General features: G+C 30.8%; 1 long non-coding RNA gene across 1 annotated transcript in view; it reads left to right on the top strand.

The window, feature by feature from the left end:
- LOC141536670 (uncharacterized) overlaps window positions 1–19,040 on the top strand; it is a 79,346-nt gene that overhangs the window by 47,522 nt on the left and 12,784 nt on the right. The window contains exon 3 of the long non-coding RNA XR_012480772.1: window positions 1,862–1,915. This is a non-coding gene — a long non-coding RNA (uncharacterized LOC141536670). The remainder of the gene's footprint in view (window positions 1–1,861; window positions 1,916–19,040) is intronic.

Genomic DNA, 19,040 nt, shown 5'->3' with positions numbered 1-19,040 from the left:
TTAAACGACATGAACAGTTGTTAGAAGAAGGTGCAGGGTAAGGAGAAGGGGTTGAGGGAGGTGTAAGCATTAAACAATAATAGAAAGCATTTAATACTGGAGCACAACACAAACCAAGAGAGATACGCAATAATTAATCTATACTGTTGACTCGAGAACCTGGAAGCCAAAGTTAGGACAATGCCGTTAATTTTTGGGCAGCTCCATTGTTCGCTCTGGATTCATCCGTCAACCAGTTCCCGACATACTTCTACCTTCCACTACAGATATGATAGATCTCGAGACTCACGTCACTACAGTTTTCGGATAATTTATCTACTAAGCTAATGTCAAAACACCCCACAATTACCTTTATTTACTATTTAAATAATATTATTTTTTTTTTAATTTATTAAATTATTTTATTTGTTAATTTTTAATAGAAACTTTATTTGTTGGGTGATTAGTTGTGATATTGGGGATCAGTTGTAAGTTGTACAGTACCCTCTTGCTTTGAATGCGTGTTGGCTTGGTGACGTAACAACAATGGTGAACACTAATCTAGACGTCAGAAACACGGGTAAATAGAGTTGGTAGATATATTTAGAGGTTTGAGACAATGTGCTAGTGGTACTTGCTGGCCCTGATCTGTCGGTTTTATATGACAAAATATATGTCAAACATTATAAAAATAATTATTTATAATTAATTATTAATAATTATTTTTAACTATTGACGCTTTTAAAGGTATAAGCTCATCTCGATATTGCACTCATCAAGAGCTTTCATTTGAGTACCCACATGAATTTTTATATATATTTCATATATACATATATAATATATATATATATATATATATATATATATATATATATATATATATATATATATATATATATATATATATATATATATATATATATATATATATATATATATATATATATATATATATATATATATATATATATATATATATATATATATATATATATATATATATATATATATATATATATATGAAAAATTGATGTGGGTACTCAAATGAAAGCTCTTGGTGATTGTAACACCAGGATGAGCTTATATCTTTAAAAATATCAATAGTTCACGAGATACAAGGTCATTTATTAATTATGTATCTAGAGATAGATCATTTTTGAATGCAACCTTAATACTTGTCATAATAAATTGACTATTGGTAAAAATTATATGAAACCATGAAAGAAAGTCAGCAAGATTTATTATTATTATCATTATTATTACTATTATTTTGGGAAAAATAATAATAATCATAATAATAAAATTATAAAATACTTTTTTTTGTAGAAAATTAAACTCTCTACAAAAAAACGTACTCTAAAATTTTTAAATCTTTGATTTTTTAAACAAAATATTAATTTAAACAAAAAATAAATAAAATTATTATTATTATTTTTTTTAATGATAATAATAATAATAATAATAACAATCTTGTTAATTAAGTTTATTAAAGCAGATGTTTCTAATTAATTAAAGCTGAGCATGTAAGTATACGAATACATATAATTATAGTGTGTGTAGTGTTGCTTCAAACAGCTTTTGCTTGTAGGAGCGCATACCCTCCCCCGAAGGGTCAGTATTCGTCACACTAAGGGTGGGTCTGGACCAATCGGCGACTGGGATTGTCCACCCGGGGTTGCTGACCAATCCACGCTCTCGGCTATGACCTTATCGTTAACCCGAAACTTTACACGCTCCCGTGTTCACGCTTCCTATTTATCCAAGTAATAGGACTATCTGCTTTCTACTAATTGGAAGGGTTGTTATTAAAAAAATCAATCATCCATGTAGTTTTAATTATTTTTATTCACTCAAGTAAATAATTAAATTTTTTGTTTTACAGTTTTCAATATTGGGACCAATTAATTCAACAAAGATGATGGGACTGGAATTAATCGTGAGTTTTATTTAATTATCATTTTTATTATATGTGATAAATAATTTGCTTAGTTTAGATTAAATTAATTTTAAGTAGTTAATTTATTGGAGAATTTTAAAAGTAAAATTTTATTTAAAAATCTTTTATAATTTCATTAAATATTATAAAAAAAAATTAAAAAATAAATAAACTTAATTTTAAATCAAAGACTTTAATAAATTTTGTTATATTTTTAATTAAGTTTATTGACATTATTAAAACAAAATTTATTCAAATAATATTTTTAAAATTATACTGATAAAAAATTAAGTCAAGAGAAACAATTCTCAACCAGAACAATTTAAAAAAAAAATTTTTTTTTGTATTAATTCGATCAGAAAATATTTTAAATCAATCAAAATTTACTCAATATGATTTTTATCATAGAAGATTTATTCTTTTGAACAAAATTGACATTCCACATATAATTTTTGACTGACAATAGTATTAAAATTTTCCAACAGGTGGCGTATAATCGCTAAATTATCTCGCTAGAAGAAAATAAAGTTTTAGATATTTAGTTTTATAAAAAAAATGTTTGTAGCAGGCCATATATATAGAGGATTGTGCCCTCTATATGGCCAAAAAAAATTTTTCCTTGCTTTTTATCAGCATAGGTTGAGATCTGAAACTTTCTCCAGCCCAAAATAAACTCACCAAAAATCCCAGAATCTTTTAAATCGACAATTTGTTCTTTCAAACAAACTCAAAGTAATAAAAAAAAGTAAATTATCGTCATTAAACGCCCATCTGTATAAAAGCTTTTAAAAGAACTAGACCGTCTTTTCGCTTAGCAAACACGTTTTATTCGGCAAAATAATTTCTTTCCACAACTAGGTGCACAATACATATCATATCCAGCAGGTCCGTTTAGTTACTTTGGTTGAAAGATACCCACACAGATATATAACAGCAAAAGATGGGAACACAGAGCACATATAATAGATATTTGCATACACACACTCACATTGATACCTCGTTGGAGGAGTGAAGTAAAGTAAAATGGAGGTAGGAGGTGGGAGGTAGATATAGAGCAGTAGCTTGGCATTTTACTCAGAGCAGTGGTAGATAATAACGGGCAAGTTCGGTGTCCGTAAAGTCCTAAGGGTGAGTAGTGAAGAAGACCGTGAGGGTTTTGTTAGAGGGAGACGTCAGAGGATACCAAACGTAAAGGCAACTCAGTGAGTGGGCAGAGTAGAGGGTGGAGGGTTGAGGCGAGACTCGGAGCCGGAGGAAAGCATGCAGGGAAGCTGCGGGTGCTTTCGAGCAGCGAAGATGAGGGCTGGGTAGTTCAGGCTGAGGCTGGAGCTCCAGCTGGAGGGTGAGTTGTAGCTACTAGGTACTGCTGGTATAAGGTATAGGGTGTAAGGTAGAGAGGAAGTGATGGAGTCGTAGGTAAGAGATGGCATGGGGAACAAGCACGGGTTATATTATACATTTGAGTACATAAATGTATGTAACTTTGAGTCGGTGTTGGGTTATATGCGTCGGCCATCTTGTCCGGTGGGTATTGACCGAGACGACCGTCGACCGTCGACTTTACTTGTGTCTTGTGTTCATGAGCTTCTACCCTCCCACTGGTCCGAGGACGGACACAATTTTTTTTTAAATTCATTTTTGGTAATTAATTAATTTCGAATTTATTTGTCCGAGCGTTAATTAAGATTAATAATTGAATTTTTTAATTATTTCTTCAGAGTATTTATTTTTTTGCTTACAAATAAAACCCGGTCTTTTATATCGGGAAAAGTTTCGAGCAACGGCTGGAAGACCTTGAAAGAAAAACTTTATAAGTTTGTAATTTTAAAATAAAATTAACGATCGATTATGGAACGGAGTTTTGTTTTTATTCCGAGGGATTTAATTACTTGGATTGATAATTGGGATTTTTTTGGATTGTTTTTAATTTATTTGAAAAAGTCTTAAAATTTTGAAATGATAGTCAAATTCTTCAAATTTCAATTCATTTACAATATTGATGGTCTAATTAGCAAATCGTCTAACTCCATTTTAGAAAATCTTCCATTGTACAAATTCTACGAAAAAACAATTAGTTAAAAATTTATCATCTTCAAAAAATCATTTAATATCTAATTGAAGTACAATATTTTGATTTGGATCATTCAAACAATTTATAATTGGACTATTGCTACATCGAAATGTTAAAAAATCAGCCTCTACAAAACAAGGACTTAGAGCAATTGCTAATTTACCCGTCGATATAATTAATTGTTAAATTATATTCATTTATTTAATTCTTAATTTTAATTAATTTTACTTATCAAATTTTTACTGCCTTAGAAAAAAATTTTTTATTGAATTTAAAGCATAAATAATCTAAATCCAAAAGTAACATTGAAAAAAAAAAAAATTAAAATACTTACTTTTGTCCAAAAAAATGTTCCCAAATTTTTTTTTTATTAATCTACTCACTAAAAATGACTCCAAATTTTAATTTAAAAATTCCGAATGCTAAAACTTTAAATTAATCACAAAAAAAAAAAAAAAAAATGAAAACACCCAAACAAGCGGGTCCAATAAATTCCTGTAAAAATCTTGGCAGCACAAACCAAGACATAAAATAAAATAATTCACAACTCTTAGAAATTCATCCAAATCCACAGTAGCGCAGAAACTACCCTCAGCGATACAAGCGCACACCACACTCTTATTTATTCAGAGCCATTGAAATAGCTCTCGCTAACAGCGAAATTCTCAAGCGCCTCGGGGTGTAAAAATTCCACAGAGTCCGACGCGGTGTTTGCGGTGTCGGAATAAGAGTACACAACCCCGCATTCTTGTTGCTCAAAACTGAATTCTCTTACTGAAAAAAGTATCAAACAAGATAAGATGTAAAATCCAAAATTTTGACGAGGCTGAAATCATGGATCGGCAAAATAATTAGCAGGATTGAAATAATAACAAGACTGTTCCCGGGGGTAGAAAATAACTCTCGCTGTAAATGTAAATGTAAATATCTGTAGGTGTATGTAAATATCTGTACAGAGGGAAATGTAAATGTAGACGAATAGGGAGACGGGGGATGAAGGAATAGGTTGGCTGGGAGACCCTTAAGGGGTTGTGGCTAGCGTCTACCGCTTCCAACCCCTTCCGGCGACCCTTACTTCCGACCGACCGACCAACCGACCTCTCTCTTTATCCCTCGGCGGTCCGAATAGTCTACTCGGTGCACGCTGTAACCCCTTTCAACCCGGCAGCCCCTTCCGCCCTCAAACTCTTCTCTTCTCTGACTACTCACTACTATAACTGCTACCACCACGAGCACTTCTGACAAATACTAGTGAGACGGGTATATAATAATACTGGTGCAACTACTAAAGCATACTCAGCAAAACTACCCTTTGCCGGCGGCCATTTTAACTCTCTCTCAACCCTTGGCGAATGCTTTTGGACCCAAATTGTAATCCGAGGCCTGGAATTCCCTGGCATAAACTTCTGAGTCCACCTTCAAACGCTTTCTCTCCTTTCTCTTTATATACATTTATGTGAATACCTACTGTAATCAAGAACAAAGGAACACATGTCCTTGTATTTCACTATTTGTTGTTGCAATAATTATTGTTATTATTCATTTAGATTATTGTGAGTTTCTAGAATTTTTTGGGATTTAAAAATCAAATTTTCATTGATTCATTCGTTTTTTTTCGTAAATTAGATTTTTTTTTTACTAATTTTTGAGATTTTGGGAGTCAAAAAAAGGAAATAGGGTTTTTTTTTATTTATCATTTTATCATATAAATATTTTTTTGTTTTTCTAATTAAAATTCATTCTTTTAATATCCATTTTTGAAATTTTGGGATTCAAAAAAAGGATTTAGGGTTTCTTTTTATTTATCATTTTATTATTTGAATATTTTTTAGTTTCTATAAAAATTAGTGTGAATTTTTGGAATTAAAAAAGGAATAAATATTCATAAGTATTAGTGCAAATTTTGGGAATTTTTCAGGAAGCAAAAAAAGGATTTAAGAATTTTTTTTTCACTCATAATTCACTTCAAAAAATTTATTGACTTATTTTTGATAATATTTTGGACCTGAAACAAAAAAGTTTTTGAATTAATAAAATTTTTGTTTCAATTTTGAGCTTTAAAATTCAGTATCAAAAACTTATGACTAATGAAAGCTAAAAAAATAAAGATATTAATAATAATTTCAGGAATTTTTGGACAGTTAATGGTTTGGCTCATAGACAGAAATTTTTAAGGAATTTATAAAAATCGCAGAAAAATTATAAAATTAAAAAAAAAAAAGAAACGAAATTATTGGCAATAAATAATAAAAGTACATAGATGTTTATCGCGATTGTGACTATAATTTTGTTGATGTAAAGAAAAAAATATTGTGGGCACGAGGTATTAATCATATCGAGCAGCGAGCGCACGCCTTGTGTGTTGACAGGCGCGGGGCTGTTTCTGGGGCAAAGTTCACCTCAAAAACGAAACTGGGAAACTGAATAAAAAATTTTAGTAAACCGGACGAGTCTCACTCTGTATATCTATGTGTATGTGTGTGTTATAGCATAATACATAATACATTGTAGTTTATTATATTGTAAATTGTATATTGTGTATGTACCGGGAATAAACTAGACTGGATCGACCAGTAAAAACGAGTTATTCGATTTCGTTTGATACATGTCACTCCGAGTGACCACAATCGCCATGTAGACTAATTTTACAACACCGGTAATCACTCTTTTCACTTCATATCAATATATTATATTTCATTTTTATTGTTCATTAAATCCTCAACCCTTAAATAGAAGTTTGATGTTTTATTTTTTGTAAATATCAACAATCATAATAATTTTTCAAAAAAAAAAAAAAATATACAAAAAAATTTTTAAAACTATGATTATTTTTTTTTTTTAATTATTTTAATAATAAAAATTATGTTGATAAAATTTTTTCATTTTTTCTGTTTAAATTAATATTCTGTACAAATTATGAAAGAAAAATAATTTTTTACAGAGATCTAAATTTCCGACAAAAAAATTCTGATTAATTTTTCATACTTTCAATATATTGCTCAAAATAATAAAAACAATTTTTTTTAACATTAAAAATAATTTTTAAGAACTTAATTATTATTGTTATTATTTCCAAAAAAATAAAAAAGGTCTACCTCCGTAAAACTTTGGTAAAAAAATGAACCCTGATAATTTAAATCCCAACTGTAAATTAAACTGTGAAACACGTATAAAAAAGATAAGACAGTCTTTTGGGAACCGAGTCAAGTTATACGCGGAATACTTGGGGGGTGGGTAGACTCTGCCTGTCACTTAAGGGTAGTTGCGTTTAATTTATTACCCCACGGATTTCCCACTGAAACAAAAGTTATTACCAAAAAACCGGGAGCCTCTCCTCGCCACCTCTTAATCAATTTACAATATCAATATCAATATTTATCCACCATAAATGATAACCTTCACCCATACAGTTCAAATATATCTCAAATTATTGTCAACAGTTGCTTTAATTGAAAAAAAAAATTTTTTCTAAAAAATTTATCAAATTTTTGAGTAAAATATTTTTTATCGAAAATATTTGACCAAAAAAATTTTTTTTGTTCGTAAAATTAAATATTACAAACATTTTTTTTTTTTTTTGACAAAAAAAAACGACTTTGGGTATTTAAATAAAACTAAAAACAAGAGACATAATAATGATTGATGTAAATATAAAAAATGGTTTTGAAATTCATAGTTTCCAGAGCAGTGCGTCGCTATCGATTCGAGTTCCCGTGGGCGTTGCTACGAGATGGACCCTTGTAGAAGAGCTCGAAGAGACGTTGAGTGTCGCCAAGCTACTACTACCCCTAACTCCTTCTCTCTCATCTCTGTACTCTGTACTCTGTACTTTCTACTCTGATGTATTCTGTGTATTACTCGCCAACACACAACCGTCTTACTCTTATATTTATTCCCCTCTTTCTTCTCCTCTTTCTCTTTCTCTTCTTCTAGATGCCAAGTTATTGCTTGGACAAATATACACAGAATATAATATTACACACATGTTAATAGAATATTCATTTTGTTTGCGGATTTTTTTAAAGAAGCATAGAAAAATTTTACTTTTTAATTAATTAATTTTTTTTTTTTTTTTTTTTTTTTTTTTTGGAAAAATGACCGCGTTTTTTTATTTTATTTGGTTTTTAATTACGGAGCGAATCTCGAAGGAGGGAATAAAAATTGCAGAGAAAGTGAAATTGGATTTTTCGAGGCGATACAATTCCCGAGTGGTGCGTGTCATGCGTCTTTTGTTTATTTTCACGCGGCCACGGCGACGACGGCGACGACGGCGAGACAATACGTCACGGATCGACGATCGAAGAAATATAAATCTCAACTTTTGTAAGAATACTATTTTTTTTTATTGAAACAAAAGATTGAAGAAAAATTCTCGCGAGTAATTAATTAAAAATTTTTAAAAATCAATTGAACATTTTTCAGAAATAGAAAAAAAAAAAAACAATTAACTTGAACCAAGAATATTGTAAAGAAGAAATTATTTTTGAGGAAAAAGAAATTTTTTTTTGCAGGATTAATAGATGATATTACTGATTTAATTTTTGTGGGGATAAATAATAATAAGCTTCTGAGTTATGGTTTACAATGTAATATAGAAAACAAGTTTTTAAAATCTCGGTTCATAGGTCCATGTACCAGCATCCCGTCAGACACTTGATGCTCGTGACTGGGTCAGCCAACCTCAAATTTCCAGTTTTTGAGCCTGCGGTATTGTGTCCAGGAGATAAATGATGACCTCTCACCACCTGAAGTCAGCAAAATGAATAAATCTTTTTAAATATATACAAATGTCTCAATAGAATTCTTGTTATTTGAAAATAATTCATTTTTCTCTAAAAATTCAAAAATTACATTGATAAAAAAATTTTTTTAACGAAGAAAATACTTTTGAAGAATTTTATTATTTTAAATTAAGCCAAAAAATTTTTGAAACTTTCCATAAATTTATTTCTAATGATTTTTATATACTAATCGATTCGTTTTAGCATTCCCTACAAGGTTCTTAGGTCAAACATTTGATTAGTTTATTTAAAACCAAGAAATTTTATTTTTTTTCAAGTAACTTTGGTGAATTTTTCATTTTTCAAATTTTTTTCACTGAAAAAAAATTCAAAAATTAGGATTTAAAGTTTTCTTGAAATTTTGAACTCTCGATAAAAAATTCAGGAAGTTAATTTAATAATTGTCAATTTTTTAATCGGAAATTTTCCAAGCTCCCTTTTTTCTCTGCTACAAAAAAAAAAAAAAAAAGGGAAAAAAATCGAACGATGATAAAATAGAGACATTCAATTAACAAAAGTCAATATTCCCTGTGTGTAATTAAAAATTTCGTTAATAAAACTAAAAAAAGTGTAAACTCGGGGTTAAACCGAAACGGTAGGTGACGAAGGGTCGGCTTTACATTATCCACTAACGAGGAAACTTTTCCGTCAGCGGGTGTCCGAAAGATCTTACACACAGTGGCAATGCCGGCAGGACACACAGGGTATCATAAATTCAAAATGGCGGTGAATTGGACGGGGGTGGCGAAAACAAAGCCCGTTCCCGCTTTAGGGTCGATTGTCGGCTGTCGGCGAGTTACATCTCTGTCTCTGGTCTCTGGTCTGCAAAGCAAAGCCGAAGGGACGAGAAGAGAGAAGAGAAACTTGGGAGTGAAACAAAGTGAAGCAAAGAGTTGAAGAGGACAGCGAGCAACCCTTTAGTAGCTAGTGTAGTACTATATAGTGGCGGTTGCGATGAGGGGTGGATCGTGGATGACGCTCGGGTTTCTCCGAAATGGCGGACCCAATTAAGCCAGTCAGCCTAGGCCTCCATCCCTGTTCGCTGTCCATGAACTCATGAGCCACTTGAATAAAATCAACGGGAAATATGATAAAAATAAAAAATATTTTAAATTTTGTTGAGAGTAGAGCGTTCAGCAGAGCGTATCCAGAAGCGAACAGGCAGAGAGTCCTCGAGTGTTTCTGCCGACAAGACTCCTCCAGCCAGAGTCCGCAGAGCTTGTCGGAATTAAAGCATCTCAAAACTGTTTTGTATTTCATTAAACCCACTTTAACTCGGCTGTCTGTCGGTGATACTGATTATGATACTCATACTCGTACTCGTTTCAGATAATATTTCTTTTATTATTTACTATTCTGTTTATTTATTTAAGATGATTCATTAATTTTAATTATGATAATTTTAAGTCCTTTTTTTCTGGACTAGTTTCAATTGCAATTAATTTTTTTTATGAATTTTTTAATGACAAACTGGAAATTTAAATTGCGCGCTCTAATTTTAAACGAATCAGGGCCCATTTTTTCGATTGATTTAGAGAATTTCTAACTAAAGGATTTAACAGGCTTTAAATCTCTCGATAAATTTATTATTATTAAATTATAATATTTTAAATAATTATTACAATTAAATATTCAAGAATTTTACTAAAAAAAAATTAATATTTGATTCAAAAATAATTTTTAAACCAAAAAAAAATACTTTAGAAAGTTTTGTTGTTTTAAATCTTTAATCAAGAAAAATTTACTAATTTTAAGCTTGATTTTTTTGAAATAATTTTTAAAAATTTGTTTTTTGCTCCAAAATTTTTTTTATTGATAAATTAAATTTAATAATAAAAAAAATGTTTATTTTATTTAAAAAAAAAAAATTAATCATTTTTTAACGACTTCAATTTCATAAAAATTGGAAAAAAAATTTTTTTTTAAATATTAAATAATATTTTGTGTAAATTAAACGAATAATTGACTGCGTGAAATGATTTCCGATTGACGAAATGAGAAACGCCCCAATCGGACGTCCCAATTGACATCTGTAAGGTGTAAATACACGTGATGTTTCTCATCCCCCGCCACACAAGTCTATTTATCTGTGTATGTAAAATAGAGAGCAAAGGATAGTTATAGACATAAAGTTATTGCCGATAACTCGATACCCAACCCGATAGTTTAGTTCAAATTCAATGTCCGGACTTGCAGATCTCGTCCCGAAGTCCCGGAGATGTCGACTTAAAACAATTGAGGCTCCCAGAGCGGTACGCAATATCCTGACGCCTCTAATTCGATTCCCAGAATACGAACCAACGAATAGACTCACCTCAACCCACCCCCTAACTCCTTCTCCATCCCTAATTCGTCTCGAGCTCGCGAACCGTAAGCTTCTCGCGACCAACTTGCGGGACATTCAGTTCAAACTTAACTAACGTTCTGTACTGCTCACTGGCAAATATATATATTGTATATTTATATATGTAAGAACGGTTAATTTTCTAAATTAATCAGTCCCAACGTGTCGAGAACCGCCCAAGGAGTTTTAGATCCAGAATTCAGTCTTGAATTTCGCTAAATTTGCATTTTGATTTTTTATTTATTAGAATTTGTTAAAATTTTTATTTTAATTTTTTTAATTTATTCTGAAAGAAATTTTGGGAGATTTTTGAAGAGACTGTACAGATGGGGGCACGGCCTATTGTAGAGAGAAGGGAAAACGGGAAAGGGTTTAGGGTTGAAACTGGGGTACGAGGGACAACGGCTGTTCCGCTGTTTTAACGTTTCAAGGGGGGATAATAATAATAATAATAATAATAATAATGAAAATAATTGTAGACGAGAAACTAGAAATAAGAATGAAAACCCCTGCTGGTTTTTGAACTGCAGGATTTACCAGGCCGCTGAGTTATCGACGGATAGTTAGCATCGCAGTTGGTAGATGGCGCTGGGCTGGTTGTTAAATTCTAAAGTTCGGCTGAATTCGGCTTCTCAGTTTTAATTCAAAGGACGAGAAGTCCTTTTGGGTCCGGAATTATTTACTAAAATTTTTATTATTAATATTTAGAGTTTGAAATTTAAAATTTTTTTTCTATGGAAATTAAGTCAATTCAGGAAATTTTTTAATGATCTAATTTTAATAAATTCTTGGCAAAATTTTGGAGAAAAAAATCAATTGATATTTACTAAAATTTATATTATTAAAATTCAGCACTCTAAAATTTATTAAGATTTTTTATTTTCTATTTTAAAACCAACTCAATAATCAATCGAATTTTTGCAAATGTTTTTTTTTTTTTTCAAAAAATTACTTACAAAATTAAGATATATTTTTAGATTTTAGAACATTTTTAATTAACATACAGCCAGAATAAAAATGATAATTGACTATCCAAAAAAATATCCAAAAAATGAGTGAATAATCTGAGCGAGTAACTTTTTCTATCGGAATTTACAAAATAGAAAAGTATAAAAATAGGAATGAGGAAAAAACGTAAAAAAAGCACTGACGTATCGCCGACGGAGCTGTACGTGACAAGCCCGGATTTTTCCATTAAGCATTCCCCGGCACGCGAGAATCTATCACTCCCCATGGCCGTGGAAAGAGTGCCATTGCCATTACGACCGCTCGGTTACGCCGATCTACTGGTGACTGCCGTACCGGACGGAAATACATAAATGTACAGCATTATGCACATATATCCATACATAAATTTCTCAAATAACATCTAATCGACGTGTCATGGACCGAAAAATTCGCTCCCGCGCCTCAAATCCAAGCTGAGGGGAGCAAAAAATGAGAAATAGAGAGGATGAATTTTCATAAATTAATCGCGTTTATTTTTCATGCTCTTATTGGCTATTGAATTTCCCTGAGACTCGCGTAAGACACCAGAGTAAATAAAGTCCGCCGGATAGGAGAGGGGCTACATGTGTGTGCAAAAGTTCTTAGATCGAGCAACCGCCTAAAGGGCGCACAAGATAAAATAGTCTCTTTGCTCATCCTCAACTCGAGCAGGAGTCTTCTCTTTTCCTTCACTATCTTCCATCGTCTATCTTCTATCTCCTATCTCCTATCTTCTATCTGGTATCTACTACCAGAGATTCTGTATCTGTGGTTTCTTGCGTAAATATGGATTTCCCGCGCTTCATAGTACAGGATAAGTTCAAATACAGATGGCAACTCTGTTTACTTAGATAATAAGATAAACTAATTTACAAACTACTGCTCTTTAATATGTCTTACTAATTTTTTTTTCTTTTATTTTTCTAATAAGCATTTTTTTAATGGTTCAATTATTGCGTCAAAAAATTTTTAGACCTAAAATATTTTACGGTAAATAATAACAGATTAATTTAATTATATTAATAAATTTGGATATTTTTACAGGGATAATTAAGAAGAAAATATTTATTTTCAATATTTAAATACTTAAAATTAATAAAAATAAAAGATTTGCTTTTTGAGATTTTACAAAAAATTTGTTAAAAAAAAAAAATTTTTTTTTAAATATTAAGTCTGTTTTTTAAGTGAGAAAAATAAATAATTAAATTTTAAAACACAAATTTTTATAAATATTAATAATTTTAACTTTTAAGAATTTTTAAAAAATTAAATAATTTATAAAAGTGCCAAAAAAAAAAATTTCTTTAGATACTTAATTAAGAATTGACCTTGTATCTTGTAAACTATTGACATTTTTAAAGATACAAGCTCATTCTGATGTTACACTCATCAAGAGCTTTCATTTGAATACCCACATCATTTTTTTATATATTTATATATATATATATATATATATATATATATATATATATATATATATATATATATATATATATATATATATATATATATATATATATATATATATATATATATATATATATATATGAAAATGCATGTGGGTACTCAAATGAAATCTCTTGATGAGTGTAACATCGGGATGAGCTTATATCTTTAAAAACAGTAATATTTAAGAAAGTACAGTGCAATTTAACAAAAATTATTATTTAATAAAGCAAAATTTTATTTATTTATATTTCACATAGCGGCTGCAAGGTTGCTAGTCAAAAATAACATATTGTCCTCGATTTTCCTTCCGAAAAAATTGGTCCTCACAGATAAACGTTAAACCGTTTCTCCCCCTGCGGGCATCCCTCAAAAAAAGCAATAAATTAGTATTGTGCTTAAAACCCCAAAAGTGTATTTTTTAATTTAGCAAATGGTTTTTAATTTTAAAAATAATGTCCGAGGGTTAGGATTATTATTGTCACGGTCTAGAACGAGGGTCTAGTCCCAGAATGAGAATTTCTACCCCTGTCTTGTAGAGTGTAGACCGAAGGTAGAAGCCGAGTTTGACGTTAAATGCAAACTAAAACGCAGTCAAACATTCGACCATTTTCAAGACAAAGATTCTAATATACATGTTGTATATATAAATATATATGGGAGGTGTTGATTTTATAATTTGGATCTTGACGTGTCCTTGCAGCACTCGAGCCTGATAATTAACTCTCGAGTATGCATGCAAATATATGAGCATAAATAAATATATAGAAGGATGTAAATATGGCGAGTGGGTTGCACATGGCGAAGAATCTCTTGGACATTCAGGGGAAAGTTTAACAAGCTTTCAGCTTGTAATATCCGGCATCCGTGTACCGCTCGAGTTTACGAGCGTAATAATCGCGCTTATCGTGCTCCAGTTTACTCTTAAACGCAGTCCGAATTTTATATGTTTTAATATTTAATATTTAATGCCTAATGTGGAGTTTTCAAATTAAATGTATTTCTCAGCTGCGCTTGGAATTTATTCGCTAAATAAATAAACAAAGTACAAGGATAGGGAGAGTAAGAGGGGAGGGGGGGGGAGGAGGGAAGAGGCAGCAAAATAAACCGAGCAAAAAAATGTAGCCGCTGTCTCTGGAATTTTCATATCGACACAGAATGACAGTTTTTTAATATTAAATTCCTTTTTCATCTTCTGGCTCTTATTCGAACGCGAACTCTTATTTTTATTCTTTCGGCTGTACCTTACCCAAAATTTTCATACCACCGTCAGTCATGTCAATAACACGCGAGTCATAAAAATGCTTACTTATTTTTTTTATAAATTAGATTTTCGATAAATTTAATTATGGAGAAATTAGTTCATTTATTTGTTTAAAAAAACTATAAAATTTTATTTCAGTTATTAATTTTATTTAATCAAACAGAATAGTAATTTTAATAATTTTTTAAATAAATATTTATAAAATTAAACTTGATAAATTATTTGAAATATTTATTAATAATTTTGAATTTAAAATTTTCTGCAAATTACTAAAATAAATCATAAAATTCAATAAAAAATTTTTCCACCAAAAAAAAAATTAATCTGAATCAAGTTTGAAGAATTTTATATTCTTGATTTGAAAAGAAAAATTTTTAAACTGACATTTATCTTGGTTTAGATAAATTTCACTTGATTAAACAATTATTCGTCTTAATTCAAGACACTAAAACTTTAAAAAATTAATTTTTTAATTCTAGAATTTTTTTCTTTAAATAAAAATTCTTTAATAAAAATTTTCTATTGAAATTTACTATGGTGGACTATAACAAGACTGATATTAATTATAAACAAAGCTAAATAAATAAATAAAAATTAATTTAGAAGAAAATTGTTAATAAAAAATTTGTAATTCGAAATTTAGGTAAAATGAAACAGTTTCGATTATAAATTCAGCAGGCAACCCCGAAATATGGATAGCCATAGTGGCCGAGTGAAAGATGGTCCCTGGTTTGGGGTTTTGGGCAGGCAGTTAAACACCCAACAGATAAAATATACAGAGGGGGCGAAAGTACGGTTAGAGAGAAGGAGAAAGAGGGTGGGAGTGGGTGAGTTGAATCCAAAAGAGTGAGAGCCACTGGATAGTGGATAAGGTACTCTACTCTACTCTTCTACTCTTGTACTCTTCGACTCTGTAGCCGGCAGTCGGGGGTGAGATGGTTGGCTAAGGGATAGAAGTAGGTAGTAGTAGCCTCTAATCGATCGTAGCTGTCCACCCTTATCAGGGGTTTGAATCCCCGTACCGGCTGGGTTTTGCTCCCTTCTTCCTTCTTCCTACTTTGCATGGCCGGCCAAACGTCGCCCGACCCCCGGCCCCCTGCCCCCTGGTCCTTACTTATACTTATACTATCCGTGGGATGCTAACCACGTCACTCTACAAAGGTCTGCTATCCACTTTCCACTCTCTCGTCTCTCGACGCTCATTTGGTGTGTTCCGTTCCTTCATATCGTCTACGTGGGCACTAACACTAACTGCTGGTCTTCGTAGGCTACGTCTCCGGTCTAGTGGCTGAGCTAAGGCTGAGAGCAAGGGTGAGGACCGTCCGCCACCGACCACCCCCGAAAACCAACCAGACCCTTAAAATAGGGGCAAGACCGCCACGGCCATTGTTGCCAGATGCCCTGAGCATTTGCATTTTCCTCAATACTTTTTCCTTCAAATGAATCTAAACCGTCAGTTAGACTGTGTAAGCTTTTCATTTTTTTTTTTTTTTTTTTATTGATTCTGAGCTTTCTTTGTTTGTTTTTTTGACCTATTTTTAATTTTAGTGTTCAAATAAAATAATAAAAAATAAAATTGGGTACAAATGTCAAAATTTTAAATATACAAACTAGTCAATAATTATTTATTATTAATATTTAGAGTTTGAAATTTAAAAGTTTTTTTCTTCGGAAATTAAGTTTTTAATGATCTAATTTTAATAAATTCTTGGCAAAATTTTGGAGAAAAAAATCAATTGATATTTACTAAAATTTATATTATTAAAATTCAGTACTCTAAAATTTATTAAAATTTTTTATTTTCTATTTAAAAACCAACTCAATAATCAATTGTATTTGAGAAGAATATTTTTAATTTTTCAAATAACACTTTAATTATTGATTTTAAATACTAAAGATGTTTTTTTTTATCTTTCTGTACTAAAATAACCCTTGTAACTTTTTTGTTTTATAATTTTGTTTACGGTCAAATTAATTATTTTTATTTACATTTAAAAGAAAATTTATTGAAAAACTAAAAACTGAATGAACTACAAACTCAAGAAAAAAAAAAAATAAAGTAAATAAACAAAAATAATAATGGGTGTAATATAAAAAATGTTATGACTAAAAAAATATTTGTGTTAAAAAATTGTACAATAGGAATGTTTGTTTGGACAACGGTTTTTCAGCCCCGTCCTCTGCTCTTCACCCAGAGCCATAACCCGGCAGACATTATACAGCAGAGTAGTACTGTCGTGGGAAAAGAATACAGAAGCTGCGAGGTAGCAAAAAGCAATTCATTTTGTGCGTATATACATAAAGATACACATATATCGATCAAAAATATATTAGTCCCGATATGACAGTGCGGAGTGTTTTTCTATCGGTCCGGGGCGAGTGTTCGCAGTCACCCATCTGGGGTAAAAAAATCATTTCTCTTTATCCTGTTTTTTTTTTTTTTTTTTTTTTTTTTTTTCAAATCGATTGTTATTATTGTTGATTGAAAGGATTGCATACCTGCGTAAAAAATTTTCTATACCTCGGTACCTGTATCACAACAAAGTACGGGTTGTTCAAATTAATGACCTGCAGACTATTCCATTCCTGTAACCCTAAATTTATTATTTGGAATTAAACTTTAATAAAAGTGTATTATTGCTCTCTCATTAGACGCTTATTCATTGCTGAATACAATGTTAATTTTGTAATGTATAATAATAAGTATTTTTCTCTAATGATTAAAATTAGAGTATGTTACGGAATTAATGGAGAATAATTAAAGTAAGAAATGCGTACGCATGAAAAAAAAAAAAAAAAAAAAATTAATGCGTAATCACGAAGTCATATTTTTTTTATGACACTTATTAACCCTATTTTATTATTTTTGTTATATTGAGAAAAATATTGAAAAATAATGTCTTTTTTTAAATTAAATTTTTTCCAAAAAAGATACTTTATAATTTTTTCATATTTTTGATTTTTTAGACAGAATATTAATTTAAGCAAGAAATTAAAAATTGTTTATTTATATTATTAAAAAAATAAGTAAAATTCATTGGCCAGTGTTTTTATATGATGAAATGAGTTTTTATGGTTAAATTTGGTGACATTTTTAAAGATATAAGCTCATCCCGATGTTACAATCATCAAAACCTTTCATCTAAGTACCCACATCAATTTTTCATATATTTATATATATTATATATATGTATATATGAAAAATATATAAAAATGCATGTGGGTACTCAAATGAAAGCTCTTGATGAGTGTAATATCGGGATGAACTTATATCTTTAAAAATGTCAGTTGACAAGTCACATAGTGACTGCAAGGTTGCTAATTATAATTAATGTTCTTAAAAAAATATCTATTATAAATTAATAAGAAAAAAAAATAATAAATAGAATAATGATGATAATCGCGTCGTATTATAGACTATAAGGATAATGCCTTTCCTAAAATGAGAAAATCGGCTTTACTCCAGATGAAACGCGAAAACCAAAATCCGGTTGTAATCCTCACACGTAAAAGGGATGTCATTTTATATTTTATGTATAGATATATATAAACGTAGGTATTTTTTTATCTGTTAAAAAAAATCCCGTATGTCACCCTTATATTGACGAGCGCCCCTTAAGGCTCCTCAAGCCGGTGCAGCGTCCCCTTCCTCAGTTACAACACGCTCTCCATTCCCGATTCTCGATTCTCCATCTCTCGGGCAAGGGTTAAAGAATCCGCACTCGACTCCACAATGCATTTTAAATCGTGTACACTACGTGAGTATTACATTTCGTGTAAGCGAGACCCAAAAATCCAAAGATCGACACATATCGACATCGATCCCACGGACAGTGACGATTTTCAGCCACCCCGCGACCCGTCTCACGTACGAAAAATAAATAACTATATAAATGACAGCGTACATCCCGGCAAAACAGTCAAAAATATAAAATAGAGGTAGAAAGAATCGAATCGAATAGAATGAAATAAAATAAAAAAAATTGTTGTAGCTGGGCGAACTGTTTTGGGTTCTGTAGCGAAACGTCACCCGACGGGCCAGAGCTTCTGTCTGGATGCACCCGTTCCAATCACCCTTTCTATCCTTCCCGCTGCTTTATTTTCACCTTTTACCTTTTCATTTTTATATTCTCTCTCTCTGTGTCACTTTTACTTTTTTTTTATTACGGGATGCTTCTGTCGGAAAAAATAAAGTAAAAAATGGGCGCCAGAAGAGCCCACCCGGCCAGAAA

The sequence above is a fragment of the Cotesia typhae genome, unplaced genomic scaffold (assembly GCF_013202065.1).
Source record: "Cotesia typhae breed Kobodo isofemale line unplaced genomic scaffold, CoteBio_Ctyphae scaffold_152, whole genome shotgun sequence".
Lineage (NCBI taxonomy): Eukaryota > Metazoa > Arthropoda > Insecta > Hymenoptera > Braconidae > Cotesia > Cotesia typhae.
Note: the sequence above shows the minus strand (reverse complement) of the source record. Positions and strands in the feature narration are given on the sequence as shown.